Source organism: Gymnogyps californianus, chromosome 6 (genome assembly GCF_018139145.2).
Source record: "Gymnogyps californianus isolate 813 chromosome 6, ASM1813914v2, whole genome shotgun sequence".
NCBI lineage: Eukaryota > Metazoa > Chordata > Aves > Accipitriformes > Cathartidae > Gymnogyps > Gymnogyps californianus.
Genome location: NC_059476.1, coordinates 37,851,723 through 37,864,837, shown reverse-complemented (window position 1 = coordinate 37,864,837; position 13,115 = coordinate 37,851,723).

The window sequence follows — 13,115 nt, the reverse complement described above, 5'->3', positions numbered from 1 at the left end:
TTTGGGTGACGACCTACACCTCGCAACAGCGGTCTGGCGCCGGACACCGACCTGTGCTGCTACCTGGGCCTCTAGCAAGCAGCAGCCCTGTCTCACGGGCATCTGCAGGGTGGTGGCAGCGAGGGGACCAGGGTGCACCGAGCTCCTTTCATCAGCCCAAATGATGACAGTGGAGAGGGGGGGACACATTTTCTTATAGATGTTTTATTAAAGGCAGTTTCTCTGCCTTCCCCAGTGCAGCAGAGAAGCTCCGATGGTGTGGGCGCTTGCTTTTTTCTGTGGCAGGGAGGTGACAAGTGGGAAGCTGTCTTTGCAAGCCCTCTGTAATGCTCATGGGAGCTGCAGGTTGGCACTCCCCAGAGGTTTTTTTGGTTGGTTTTTTTTTTTTTTTTCCCCCCTTCCCAAAGACTAACCAGGGAACACTTGTTGAAGGATAAAATTAAAAAGCCCATGGCGATTTATTTTGAGGACAGTGTGTTTGCTTTCACATCATGCTGGAGGGAATTGCTCTGCTACTGTCAGCAAATAAATAAAATAAGAGCTTTGTTTTAAATTAGGCTTTCTTCTGGTAGCTAATTAGGCGAGCTGATACCTGCAGTTGCATTACCTAGGCACCAACTGTACCATGCATATTTGAGGCATACGGCTGGTGTCGGCAGCTTCTAAACTTCATTAGCCCCTTATCATTTTTTTAAATATCCCTTTAATTGGATGCAAATTCCTTGGGGCTCTGATGGCATCCACAGAGTCCTTCTTGGGTGGGTGCCCATGAAACCCCTGGCAGGGCTGAAGCCGAGGGCTGCCGACACCAGCTGGGACTCGGCTGTCCGTGGCAGCCGTATACCTACGGCACCACGCGGCGAGTACACATTCACCGCGGGTGCTGGTGTGATGCTTTCCAGCCGCTGAGGGGAAAGGTCTGGGTTCCTAATTGCAAAAATAACCACTTGGAGCTCTTCCTGGGTGTTAGAGCATCCAGCCCTCGTACCGGGAGGGAGCTGAGGGAGCACCGGGCTGGAGCTATGGCTCCTGTCCTGCCTGGCAGCAGGCGGGAGGAAAGCCAGCAGCTTGGCTTTCGCCTCCTCTCCTTCCCCCCCACTGTTATTAGGCTGCTTGAAGTTCCTGTCGGTCCTGTTGGTAATGGAGATCAGCCCCTGGGCAGCTCGAGCGCCAGTGTCTGAGCAGAGCCCGTCACCCTCCTCACCAGGGAGGAAGGCTCTGGGGGGCCAGTCCTCCGCTCCCTCCCGCCCTAAAGGCTGCTCCTGTCTCAGAGGGTCCACAAGCCGAGCCCTGAAGGTCTTGGGCTCTTTTGGGGATGGCTGGCAGCCCTCACCCTGGATCTTTGTGGGTGGGAGGGGAGGGAAAGCTGCCTGCCAGCCAGGGTGGGGAAATGTGGCTCTCCCAGGCTGTCGCCTCATGTCCCCCAGGCCCATGCCCTGGGCTTTTCCCAGCGGGATCAGCCCGGCCCTGGCTCCTCGCTCAGCTTTTTTTTTTTGGAGCCGGCCTACCCAGGACTTGACTTTATGGGGAAATTAAGCAGAGCAATTATCCTCGGGATAATTACACGGCCCTTGTGCAAGGCGGTGGGTGCTTCCGACCCCTCCGGCCGCCCTGGGAGCGAGTGCTGGCGGCTCAGCTGGAAACGTGACTCCGTGCAAGCAGACCAAGCCGCGGTCACCCACCCCGGCGGGGTCCCTGCCTCCCTCCCCTTCCCCGCTTCTGCTAATCGTGCGCAGGGGGCATGGCGAGGGGGGTTTCTTCCTTTTTCCCCCCCTCCTCCTGGAGCTCTTGCAGGGGCTGCCCCCATCCCACATTCCTCTTCGGGAGGAGATAAGGATCCTGTCTGGCGCCGGGGTTTCATATGTGCTCCCTGATTATCAGCAGGCGCCGGGGCAGAGCCCCAGGCAGCAGATAAAGAGGGAAGGGGAGCGGAGGAGTGGGGGCTGCCACCGGCCCTGCCCCGCTGCTCCCTCTGCTCTGCACCCCACAGCCCCCCAGACCTCGCTTAACATCACCACTGCGCTGAGGAAATTGTTAATCCCACTTGAAAGGGTATTTTAAAATTTTTTGCCTTTTTTTTTTTCGTGTGTGTGTGCACACCCAGGGCTCCTGGGGCCTCATCGCTGCCGAAGAGGACTTGCAGACGGGGCTTGCGTGGGGATGGAGAGGGATGAGGGAGATGATGTCCCAAGCTCAGCAGCTTGGTTCATTGCTTTCCATCTTTGCTCAGCAACAAATCGCCTCCCAGCACAGCGCTTTGCCTCCTGACAATGGTCGCGTGAGGTTTCGGCACAAGGATGCCCCCACCAAGCACGCAATGGTGCTCTCCTCCCCTGGAAGGGGAGGCGTGCATGTCCAACATCACGTGCAGTGGTGCAGCGGGCACTGTGTTGCATGGGACGTTGCCACGTTGCACGCTTCCCCCACCAGATCTTGCGTTGCACGTTTGGTATTGCACGTTGCCCACCGGCCCCTTGCGTTGCGTGTCTTGGCCTTGCACGGCCCCCACCAACTCCTCAAGCTGGGCTTGGCCAAGGTGCCCTCCGAGTTTCGTGAGCTATAGGGCAGGGTCTTTATCAGTCCCAGACAAAAGCTCTTATCACCTTTGGGTCCCGGCTGTGGCATCTCTGTATGCAATTAAACCCCATGTGTCTCCTCTCTGCCAAGGAATCTGGAGGCGAAGGAAGAGGCTTATCTTCCTGCTGGTGGCTGGAATGCTCTTGCAGCCCAAAGGCATTTCTCTGCTGTGCTAATGCTGAGATCTGGGGAAAAAAACTAGGGAGTGTTGCCCTCTCTTTTCACTATTAAACTTCTAAATAACAGTGCAGCGTCCTGGGGAGGGGTAGTGGGTTTTGGTTTTTTTTTTCCTCAACTTTTTTTTCCTCCTTCAAGTGCAACTCTGGGCTGATATCCCAGGAATGCGATCTCTTGCGCTCGTAAAGCCCAGCTTCTGGCCTCCTCCTTTCTCCTCCTTCCTTCCTTCCTTCCCAGGCATTAAAGAGCCAGGCCTTGGGGATGAACTGGTGGGATCTTGCATCCACTGGGGTGCTTCGCAACATATGGGGCCTCTGGTTTCCGGTGTGATCTCTCTGAAGCTTCCTACATTAATATTTGATGCTCTTCCTTGGGGTGAACATTAAAAAGAAATGACCAGCACCACCAAAAAAAAAAAAAGAAAAAAAAAAAAGGTGCTTTTTGTTTTTAGTGGGGAGAGAGAAAGAAGGAGGGGGGGAAAAAGCTGAAATGCAATCGTTTTTTATGGCTTCCCGGAACGGCTTGGATGTGGGTTGGACGGCAGCAGGTCAGGAGCAGAAGGAGCAGATAGCCCCATGATCATCTGCCTACTTGCATCTTTCCCTTTCAGGTCGTAAATATAAAACCACTACTTGAAAAACAAAAAGCTCGTTAAGCTGTCAGCGGGCTCCCTCTTGGAAGGTCGTAAATGTGTCTCTTAGCAGCGGCTTTCATTCCTGTCTTGACTGGGACATAGGCACCAGGTCCCCCACGGGGCTGGAGGGAGGTCACTGTCCGTAGGGACACCAGTAGCTGGTGGGGGGGCCCTGACCCCACTAACGAGGGGAGTAACATCCCACCATCACAAATTTGAGGCTCCCCATCCATTCTTGATCCCTGCCTTGGTCTTCCATGTGGACCTCGGAGTATCACCTCTAGGTATGATGGTGCTCCAGTGGAGCTGAAGTGAAGGACAGACTCTGCACAGGCTCTGTCTGCTGGTGTGTTGGTGCGGAGTCAGGGTCGTCTCTGCCAGCCAGGGCCTGCGGAGCGTTGACTTCTCTTATAAAGCTTCTGGGAGGGTGACAAAAGACAATACAATGTTTGAAATTAGATTAACTCTTGTGATAATGGTGAGCTGGGCGTAGGGTGAAGGGGAGAGCGTCGTGGAGCATGATGGAGCACCTCCGCCAAGCGATCTCCGAGCGCGGTTGGGTTTACGGTTGTGTTGGCGATGACGAGCGGTGGCCCTCGTTGACTGTCCTGCGGCAGGGGCAGGCGCTGCAGGCAAGGGCACAGACTCCTGCCTCTGCACCACCTCGTTGATTTTGTTGCAAACGGCTCAGCTCAGCTCCTTGCGACTTGCTGAGGTGGGTATAAGAGATGATTCAAATAAACAGCCCAGCAAACAGTGGAAAGGAGGAAGGAGGTGGTGGTGAAGAGCGTCCTGTTGCCTTTCTCCTTGGAGCTGGTCTACGAAGGAGCAGCCAGGAGGGTTGGTTGGTCTTGTGGCTAGTGGTTGACCTAAATGCAGGTTGTTTTGGGATGTCTGTTGTTCTGGTGGGGGTTTTCCACTGTCTCTGGCTGCATTGCAACTAGACAAAACAACCTTGGAGATCCTTCCCATGCCCTGGTGAAGAGGTTGGATGTGGGGATGGAGAAGGGAGAAGATCTGAAGCAGGCACCGTTGTGACCCATGGGCATCGGGCAGCTATCAGTGGGTGCAGAAGCAATCCATCCCGGTGTGGAAAGGATATCAATATTTTATGGCCTCTTTTTCTTCCAGAGAGATATTTTCCACACTGAGAATAAGGACGCCCAACCCTGCGATCTGTTTATCATCTAGGGCCCCGATATTTTTCTCTTGGTTACACCATGGGCTGAAAATGCAACCGCTCTCGCATTAACATCTAATTAGCAGCAGCTAAAAAAACGTGCCTGAAACAGGAGGAGAAAGAAAAGGGTGAAAAATTAAAGATGCAAAAGACCTGTTAGATCATCTGGCCCTTCCTTTGGGATTGTTTCTGTGGTGTTTTGTCCAGTCTTGCTCAAAAGTCTCCAGGGCCATTACCGCTTCCCTCGGAGGCCATTTCATTGTGTATTGAGAGAAACCTTTATAAATGTAAAAGCTTTATACAATTGAGGTAAAAGAAACAGATTGAGTCATTGTATTGTTCTTTGTAATCAGCTTTGCTTTTCATTAATTTCCTCCCCAAAGCCTTATTTAGGCTGGGAATTTTAAAGAAAAAGCAGGGAAACGGCACGTGCGAGAGATGGTGGGAACAGGCTGCCCGGCTCCGGTGGGTTCCTGTGCATCACCCTCCTCGCCCCAACGGCCTGGATGTGTTCAGACATCTTCAGGAGCCTGTCTGCCTGCTTGCTGGGCCAAATTTAGCTGCGGCGTTGCACACCGGGGACTGGTTCGGTGCTCTCACCGCCTCTTGCAATGGGGTCCCACTCGTCTGGGCAGCTGCTTGCTGCTGTAGCCTTTTAATTTAGCTGTTTTTAAAGATGACAAGTAATAGCACAAAAAAAGGCTACAGGTGGGCATCAGCTGGTGCAAAGATGACCAAAAATCAAGGAACAAAATAGGACTGGGGTTTTGCGGCACCCTCGCTGCTGCAGTGGCTCGAGGTGCCTGATGCTTGGGGTTTGGGAGCTGTGCCCTTTGCTGCAGGGTGTGCAGCGACATGGGATTGGGCACGCAGCATCCTACGTCTCTGCCCCTGATGCATCGGATGCTTTTTGCTAGTGGCATGTTCTGGGTGAGGCTTCTTTAACTAGGTCTCTATATCTTCTGATGTCCCAGTGTTTTGGCTTTTTTAACCTTGCCAGCCTGCTGGATAACTCTTTCCTTTAAAGTGCCTTGGTTCTTTCCCTTCCCAAACCACTGTCCTTCCTCCTCTGATAGTTTTTTTTTTTTTCTTACCTCCTCCCTGTTTTTCTCTCTGACATCCCCATTCTTATCCCTAATGTCTCCCTTTCATTCCCCAAGTCCCCTGCACCTTGTCTTGGCTCTCCAAGGGGAGATGCTCTAAATTCAGGCAGGCTGCCAGCATGGGTGCAAAACACCCCAAAAGAGATGTCCTTGTCCATCTTGCTCTTGTGGGACGCCTGAGCCACGAGCACTACTGCCATCCGTCCTCACCGGTCCTGCATGCCGCTGCCCACATGTACACGATAAGAAATGAGCAGCGGGCGCCAGATGCTGTGCAGCCGGCCACCGTGCTGCCGCTTCCTTGCCGGCATGGTCCAGCACTGGACTGGCTTTAATCCTCCCCACTGGAAAACACCAGAAGCAAAACACCAGAAGCTAATCCCGGGCTGTGCCAGAGCAAATGGAAAGTACATCTCTGCCTGCGTAGGAAATGCAGAGGAGATGTTTTGGGGGGAACTGGGGTTTGCTTTGGTTTTATCTGGTGGGCTGGGGGGATCCCATCCTGTGCAAGGAGCAGCAGGTTTGCTCCGAGGAGCTGAGTGAAGCTGGTTCGCCAGAAGTTTGGTGCTTTGCCCCATGCCCCGACGCAGCCGGTGTAACAGCGGAGGCGGCAGCAGAGTTGCTCTGTGCGTTTGAGTGTGGTGGTTGCATTTCCCAGCTATAAATGCAGCTGGGGGTGCACGGAGATCACAGAAGTGACTCCTGCTGTGATCCAGACCAGTCCTGAGCATCTCTGCTCTTTCATTGCAACTCCCCCCTGCTGTCTGATAGCTCTGTGGTGTTGCTTGCATCCCTGTGCCTGCCTCTCTTCTCGCCCCTGGAGCACCCCGTTGGCTGTGGGTGGGTGGAGAGGGAAGACGTGGGATGGCAGCTTGGGCTGGCGGCCACAGGGGAATTCCCCCGTGCAGAGGGCCTCGGCTGCGAGCCTGCTGAGCCGGCTTTCCTCCCGCGCAGCCGAGCTGGAGCCTGCCCAAGCATCAGGCCCTGCAACCTCCCCAGGCTTCCCGGCTCTGTGCATGGGGTAGTGTGCCGGGCGGCTCTTTCTGCAGGGCTTCTGGAGGAGTAAGAGCAGGAGGTGAGAAACAGAAAGAAGAAAATACCTCCAGCCCCTGCGTCTGCTGGGCAGGACCTCCTCTCTCCTGCAGAGGAGGATGTGGGCCATCTCTCGGGGCTGGGAAAGTGTGCCCTGGTGCCAGCCGGCAGCCTGCCTCCCTCCTGCAATGCTCAGAGCCCTGTACCAGGATGTCTTGCAATGCTCGGGGCATCCTTTAATGCTCAGAGCCCTGCTCGGGGGTGTCCTGCAATGCCTGAAGTCCTGCACGGGGATGTTCTGCTCAGCGGTGACATGCTCCTGGGGCTTTCCTCCCTCTGGCAGAGGAGCTGCCAAGGCACACCGTTGCAACGGGCTGAGATGCCCATGCATCGCTGGGCACCCGTGTGGGAATAGCACAAGGGGTTACTCATTTCACCCAGCGCAGAGAGGGATGGGAAGCTCAGGAACTGCATCGCTCAGCGAGTGAGACGAGCTGAGTGATGGGCACAGTTTTCCCCAAGGAGTGCCCTTTTGGGGCAGGGGAAGGGGGTTTGGGTACCTCTGCTGATTTGGAACTGCGGGAGCAGGTACCCGGAGCCGTGCCGGAGGTTGGGCTTGCAGGACGGCCGGGGCCAGATGTTTCCCAGATGTTACTCACTTCCTGTCTGGCTCCTCCGCATTTAGCTTTTTATGTACTTGTTTGTTTTGGACTACAAACAAAATAAAAAGGGTTTTTATAACCCCATTCCCATGAGGCTGCGAGTTCAGGATATAATCTGAAGTCTATTCACTATTGTCTCGATCCCTCTCCTTGCCCTCGGTGTCGTCCCCAGGCACGCACAAACTCACACGGTGCTTTTGTTAAAATGGTTTTTTTTCCCACATGACGTCTTTTCTTAATGGGCCACCGGGCTTTTTTCCTTATGACCTCGTCCAGCGCTCAGGGGAGCGGTGGGAATATTCCTGGCCAGTTTGGGATGGAGGCAGGAGAAGGAAACACTGTGTTTCTCGGTCCTGACCTGCTCCTTGCCGTGGGCTGTACTTAGGAGGGTTCTCCTGTACATCTGAGGATGGGAACTCATTGCACTGATAGTAACCAGCATCCTGATGGATTGCTCTTGTGCTAGCACTTTGCCTTGCTGAGGATGTTTGGAGAGGGATGTGGGGGATGCGGAGAGAGCAAAATAGCCATGTAGACCACTTTTAAAAGAAAAAAGATTAAAGGTGTATGTAATTGATCAGCTGAATGCAGGGGTTAAAAGAAAAAAAAATCCAAAAGAGGTCAGGAATGGTATTATATAAGGGAATGCTGTCGGCTTAGGGGTAGGGAGGAGGGAAAAAAAACTTATCTAAGAGTATTGTATGTTCTGGCATGTCAGGAAGTCCTGGCAATTGCCGTAACCAAGAGCTGTTACAAATGCAGCCATGGAGTTTTCCTCTCCTGGAAAGGACCCGGAGCAGAATAGGTCCTGCTGCTCGGCAGGCTCGTTCAGCGGGTGCTCCCCTGCCTGTCCTCCTGGGTGTCAGGGCATCCACTGTAATACCTGCCGGGCTCAAACCCGCGCGGAAACAGAATGAAGCTGGCAGCGTCCCTTTAAAATGTGTATGTTAGGCTCTTTCTGGTCTCCTCTCACTTCATTTATATTATTTTTTTTTTTCTGCCTGTTGGGGTTAAGGCCCCTTTTCCTCTTTTCTTTCTCCTTCTCTCTTAATTGCCTGTTAAATAATTTAAATATTTAGGACTAAAGGGCTTCAATTATCCATTAATTTACATTAGTAATTTATATATCAGGCTGAGTGGACACACTGTTAGTGTAATGGGTCCCCGAGGACAGGCAGAAGCCGTGCTGCAGTGCATTTTCCTGGAAGCACAGCCGTTTCTTTACACCTCGCAGCCTTTATTTCAAGCGCACGGGAGGGAGCCCGCTGCCCGCACGCATGCAGGGCCAGGCTGCTGCGGAGCCCGGCGCGCTCCCGCACGCTTGCAGGTGGCAAATGCAACCCTGTCTCCTCTTAGGAGAGGGTTGCTTGGGTTTTGATGCAGCATTTTTGTTTGTTTGGTTTGGGTTTGGGGTTTTGGTGGGGTTTTTTTGCAGTTTGAGCTGTGCTTGCAAGAGCCCGGCCCTGCCCAGTGCAATTCCTGCACTATATGAAGGACACCTAAATATCCCCCTCTGACCTCAGCTGCAAGCAACACTGTCCTTAGCAGGTTCTAGCTTATACTGAGCACTAGATTTGAGACTAAACCCTGGCTTTAAATTCAACCAGAAGGGCTGTATCCCTACGTGGGTCTGCATTTTATGATTGCTGCTTACTGGCGCTGAGGAGCCCTGGTTGGGGGCTCCTGTAGGCACCAAGCGGCTGAACCGGAGGAGCTCGGCGTGCTTCCAGGAAAACTCGTCTATCTAGGAGCAGGGAGAGACCTGTGGGAAGGTGCTGGAGGATCCTCGACCCCGTCTGCCCCCTCCTTGGTGAGCGCGGGTGTTGCAAGCCCCAGCTTAAGCCTCACCTATAGACGAGGCGCCTGGCTGGGGTTGAACACGTGGCGTGGCGTGGTGGTAGGCACGTCCCTGAGCGAGGACAGGGTTAATTTGGGAGGCACAGCGCAGGGCGGTGGGGGCTTTCTGAGGCTAAGCCCCTTGGCCGCAGGCTAAAGCCATCTGTGGGTGCGGTGGGGATGCTGGGAAGCGGATCCGGGCTGGTGGGTGGCTGGCGCTTAGCCTTAAAGGCCGGTGTCCCCTGGGCGGTGACAGCTGGCTCTTCCCTCCTGTCACCCGGCCCCAGGACGGGGATGGGGCAATACCTATTTTCTGCATCCAGAAGTACCATTTTGGGGGGATTTGGGGGTTTTCGGGTGCTTGCACGTGGTTGATCTGAACCCAACCCCATCACCACCAGCCCTGGACTCGCTGGCAGCCGCGGTGGCCGACTCATGGTGCGTTGCAGGCAGCTAGTCCAGCCAGGGCAGGGGTAGCCCAGGCGTCATCAGGATCTGTCCCTGCTGCAGTGCGGGCATCAGGCAGCATCTAGACTCCCCGCTCCAGGGCAGGAGGGAGGCCATTTACTGATTGGGCTCCAGGGAAGAGCAAATTGGAGCCAAGCTCCGTCAGTGCGGCACGCTGGGGATGCGGGAGCGTGCCCTGCTCGGGGGGAGGCTGGCCCGTGGCCCTGGGTGCGGGGCTCTGCACCAGCCCTGCCTGCCCTCCCGGAGCAGAGGTCACTTAATGACTCTGGTTGCCCACAGCATGGCCGTATTTAAAGCAATTAGCGCAAATCACTTATGGAAATGCAGCCACTGGGGGACGGAGAGGAGAGGAGGACGAGGCTGGGGGGCACGGTGCTTTTTTTCCTCCTTTTTCTGTGTGCTGCGCGCTTGATGCTCAGTATGCGTGATCCTTTGCCCCTGCTCCCTTGAGAGCTTTCTGGATCACCTCTGGTCCCTCTCTCTTGCTGCACGTCCCTCGGAGGTGCCTCTGAGCCCTGCAAGAGCCGTTTCACTGCTAGCCCAGCTAAGGCTATGCCTTGGCTGTCCTGCATCCATCCTAGCTATGCTCCAATTTTGAGGTTGGAGATGCTCAGCACATTTGTCACCGTAAAGTCACTGGATTCAGCGTCCCAAACTTCATTTAATTTGGCAGCGTTGCACCTTGCTAGCAAGCATCCTAATTTTTTAGGGCAATTTTTATTGATACCCTGGGGTCCTATAGCACCAAGTGAGAAGGGAGGGGGGGAAGGCATGGGAGGGAGCGTGACTTGCGTGTCGGTGTATCGCTACGTGTGGGTCCATACAGGTCACGGCATCAGTGGGGATGCTGCCATGTGGGGTGCCACCCATGTGGGGTGGCACAGAGCCCCAGAGCCGGGGCATTTCCAGCCCTGGCACCTCCGGCAGCAAGCGGTACCCACACTGAGAAGGGGAGGATGCTCGCGGGGAAGCTGGGCTGCCCGGGAGTCGGGGTTTGGTCCGTGGGGCAGAGCTGGAGCGCGTGTGCCGGAGGACAAAGGGAGGAAAGAGAAACTCAGCGCTGCGGGAACACGGGCTGCATCCAGAGAAGAAAAGGTGGAAATTCCCAGTGGTGAGAAAGGAAGAAACCGGCTGCGGCAGCTCGGGGTCCCATAGTATTTAAGTGCCAGGGAGCGCAGGAGGCGAGGAGGGTGCCAAACAACATTAGGAAGCTCCCGAAGGCTTCCCACCTTGCCGTCAATGGGAATGGGAGCGGGAGGGAAAAGGCTTTGTTTTTTGTAGGGTTTTCCTTCCGCTGGAGCATGGGGTGTTTCTCTCCCCAGTGCGGGCAGGGAGGCTGCGATGCCAGGCGAAGGCAGCCACTGAAAATAGGCACCCACCAGAAAAACCCCCCAAAACCCTCCCAGCTTTGATCAAATCTCATGGTTTTTGCGCTGTGTAAAAGCAGGTGCGAAGTGCTAGGAGCCCGGCTGGCTTTGGGGTTTAGAAGGGAAGGAATAAAACTAATCAAGGTAATTGCCAAAATCCTTTTGCAACCGGCCGGAGACCTCCCTCCGTGCTGCGATGGGAAAGCCAGGCTCTGGTCTTGGGTACCTGCTCTCCTGTCTGCTCTTGGCTGCAGGGATTAAAATATAATGGAGGCAAGGGGATGGGGAAGCCTTGTCCTCTAAGCTACTCTCGCTGATTGTTTGGTTTTTCTTCTTTAATAGGGATATTGCTGAAAGAGGGGGGAGAGAAAAGTCTTAATATTTGATATTCAACATCAGCAGGGATTATTTATTTTCTTTTTTTTTTTCTTAAATCTTTTTCTATCCCTGTTCTCCCCCTCCCCCCTTTTTTCCTTCTGTTTGTCCCTTATTGTCGCAGTAAAATGAGAAGGGAAGAAAAGGGCAGAGAAAGGACAATGAAAAGCAAAACATTTCCAACAACCTCCATTTGTGGTGGTTGGGTTTTTTGGTTTTTTTTTTTTTGATCGTAGCAACAAATCTGAAAGATTAAGGGCAACTTTAAAGACTGTTTAATAAAGGGACCTTAATCAGCCGCTCTTGTGATGTTCCTCCCCCAGTTGAATTAATGGGGAATTTGGGCCATCGAATGGACGTTTTTTTATGATTAAAAAATAACGCAATGATTAAAATGATTTAAAATCAGTGCAGCATTGCACCGAGCACCTTCCTCTATTGAATTTGAATACCCCGTGAGGTGGGAGATGACCCCGGCCGGTGGGTCTGGCGGTGGGAGCCCTGGCATGGGGAGCGGGTGCTGCAGTTACCAGGGAGCGGGTGATGCTCCCAGCCCACGCCTGCCGCCGAGCGAGCTGCGGGAGAAGAGTGGGAAAAGCGTCAGGGAAAGTAGGGCAGCGTCTGGCGAGGGGCCTGCGAAGAGGCTGGCTGGAGGCGGTGGGGAGCATCCTTCCAGCCAGCTTTGGCTTCCCGGGGCTTGCAGGAGCTGCTAGGGAGGAGAGAGTGGGTGAGAAAAAGACAAAAACGATGGGGGGGGGGGAAGAAATAAGCTTTCTCCTTTTGCACTGCTTTTCCCTTCTTTGCAGCCAGCTGCCTAAACTTTTTGCTTTACCTTGTTGGGCTCATGCCATCCATCGCTTCCCCGCATCGGCTTCGTTGGGGTGGGACGTGCAGAGCCCTCCTTCTCTGGATTTTGGCACAGAAGTGCCACCCAGGACCATCAAACCTTGTAAGCTGCTTTTAGAGGGCATGGCCGGGTTGTCCCTTCTCAATGTTTGGCATCTGGATGCTCAGAGGGCAAAACCTGCTCCCCTCCGGCTCACGGCCCCCCTGTGATGTGCGTGGCCAGGGAGGGATGCTTGGAGTGGGGATGCCCGGTGGGGAGCAGAGCATCCTTCTCTTCCCGAGGAGCACCGGGCGGTTCACAGCCCCGGTTGCTGCTGGTTTAAAGTTGCTTTTCGTGCCCGAAACCAAGGCGGTCGCCTTCAGATTTGCACGTTTGGGGGGGGAGGAACCAAAAACCATTGCAAAACAGCCGCCTGGAAATTGCACTCTCAAGGGGAATGCTGGGGAATTTACATTTTTAAATATGTATGTAATTTGGGCGAAGGGGAAATCGCTTTCTGTCTGTGAAACCGGCAACTTTCTTTCTCACGGAGTTAGCATTTTAAAACTGCATTGCTCATTTGAACAGGAGACCTTTTTTTTTTTTTTTTTTCCCCTTCCCAGGGAGAGATTGGATCTTGCACTTGACTTACTGCATTTTGCGTGATAATTAATAATTCCTCGGACTTTCTGGCGTTAACCAGAGCAACAAGTCCCTGTTTGTTCCTTGTTTTCTTTTCCCTTCTCTCTTTTCTTGTTGAAATTATTATTCTTTTCACAACAGAAACACAGTACATGCCGTACATGTGAATAAACAGCATATTACCGCATTATCTGCTGCTGGCTTTTTTTCTTTTATGAGCCAAAGCAAATAAATAA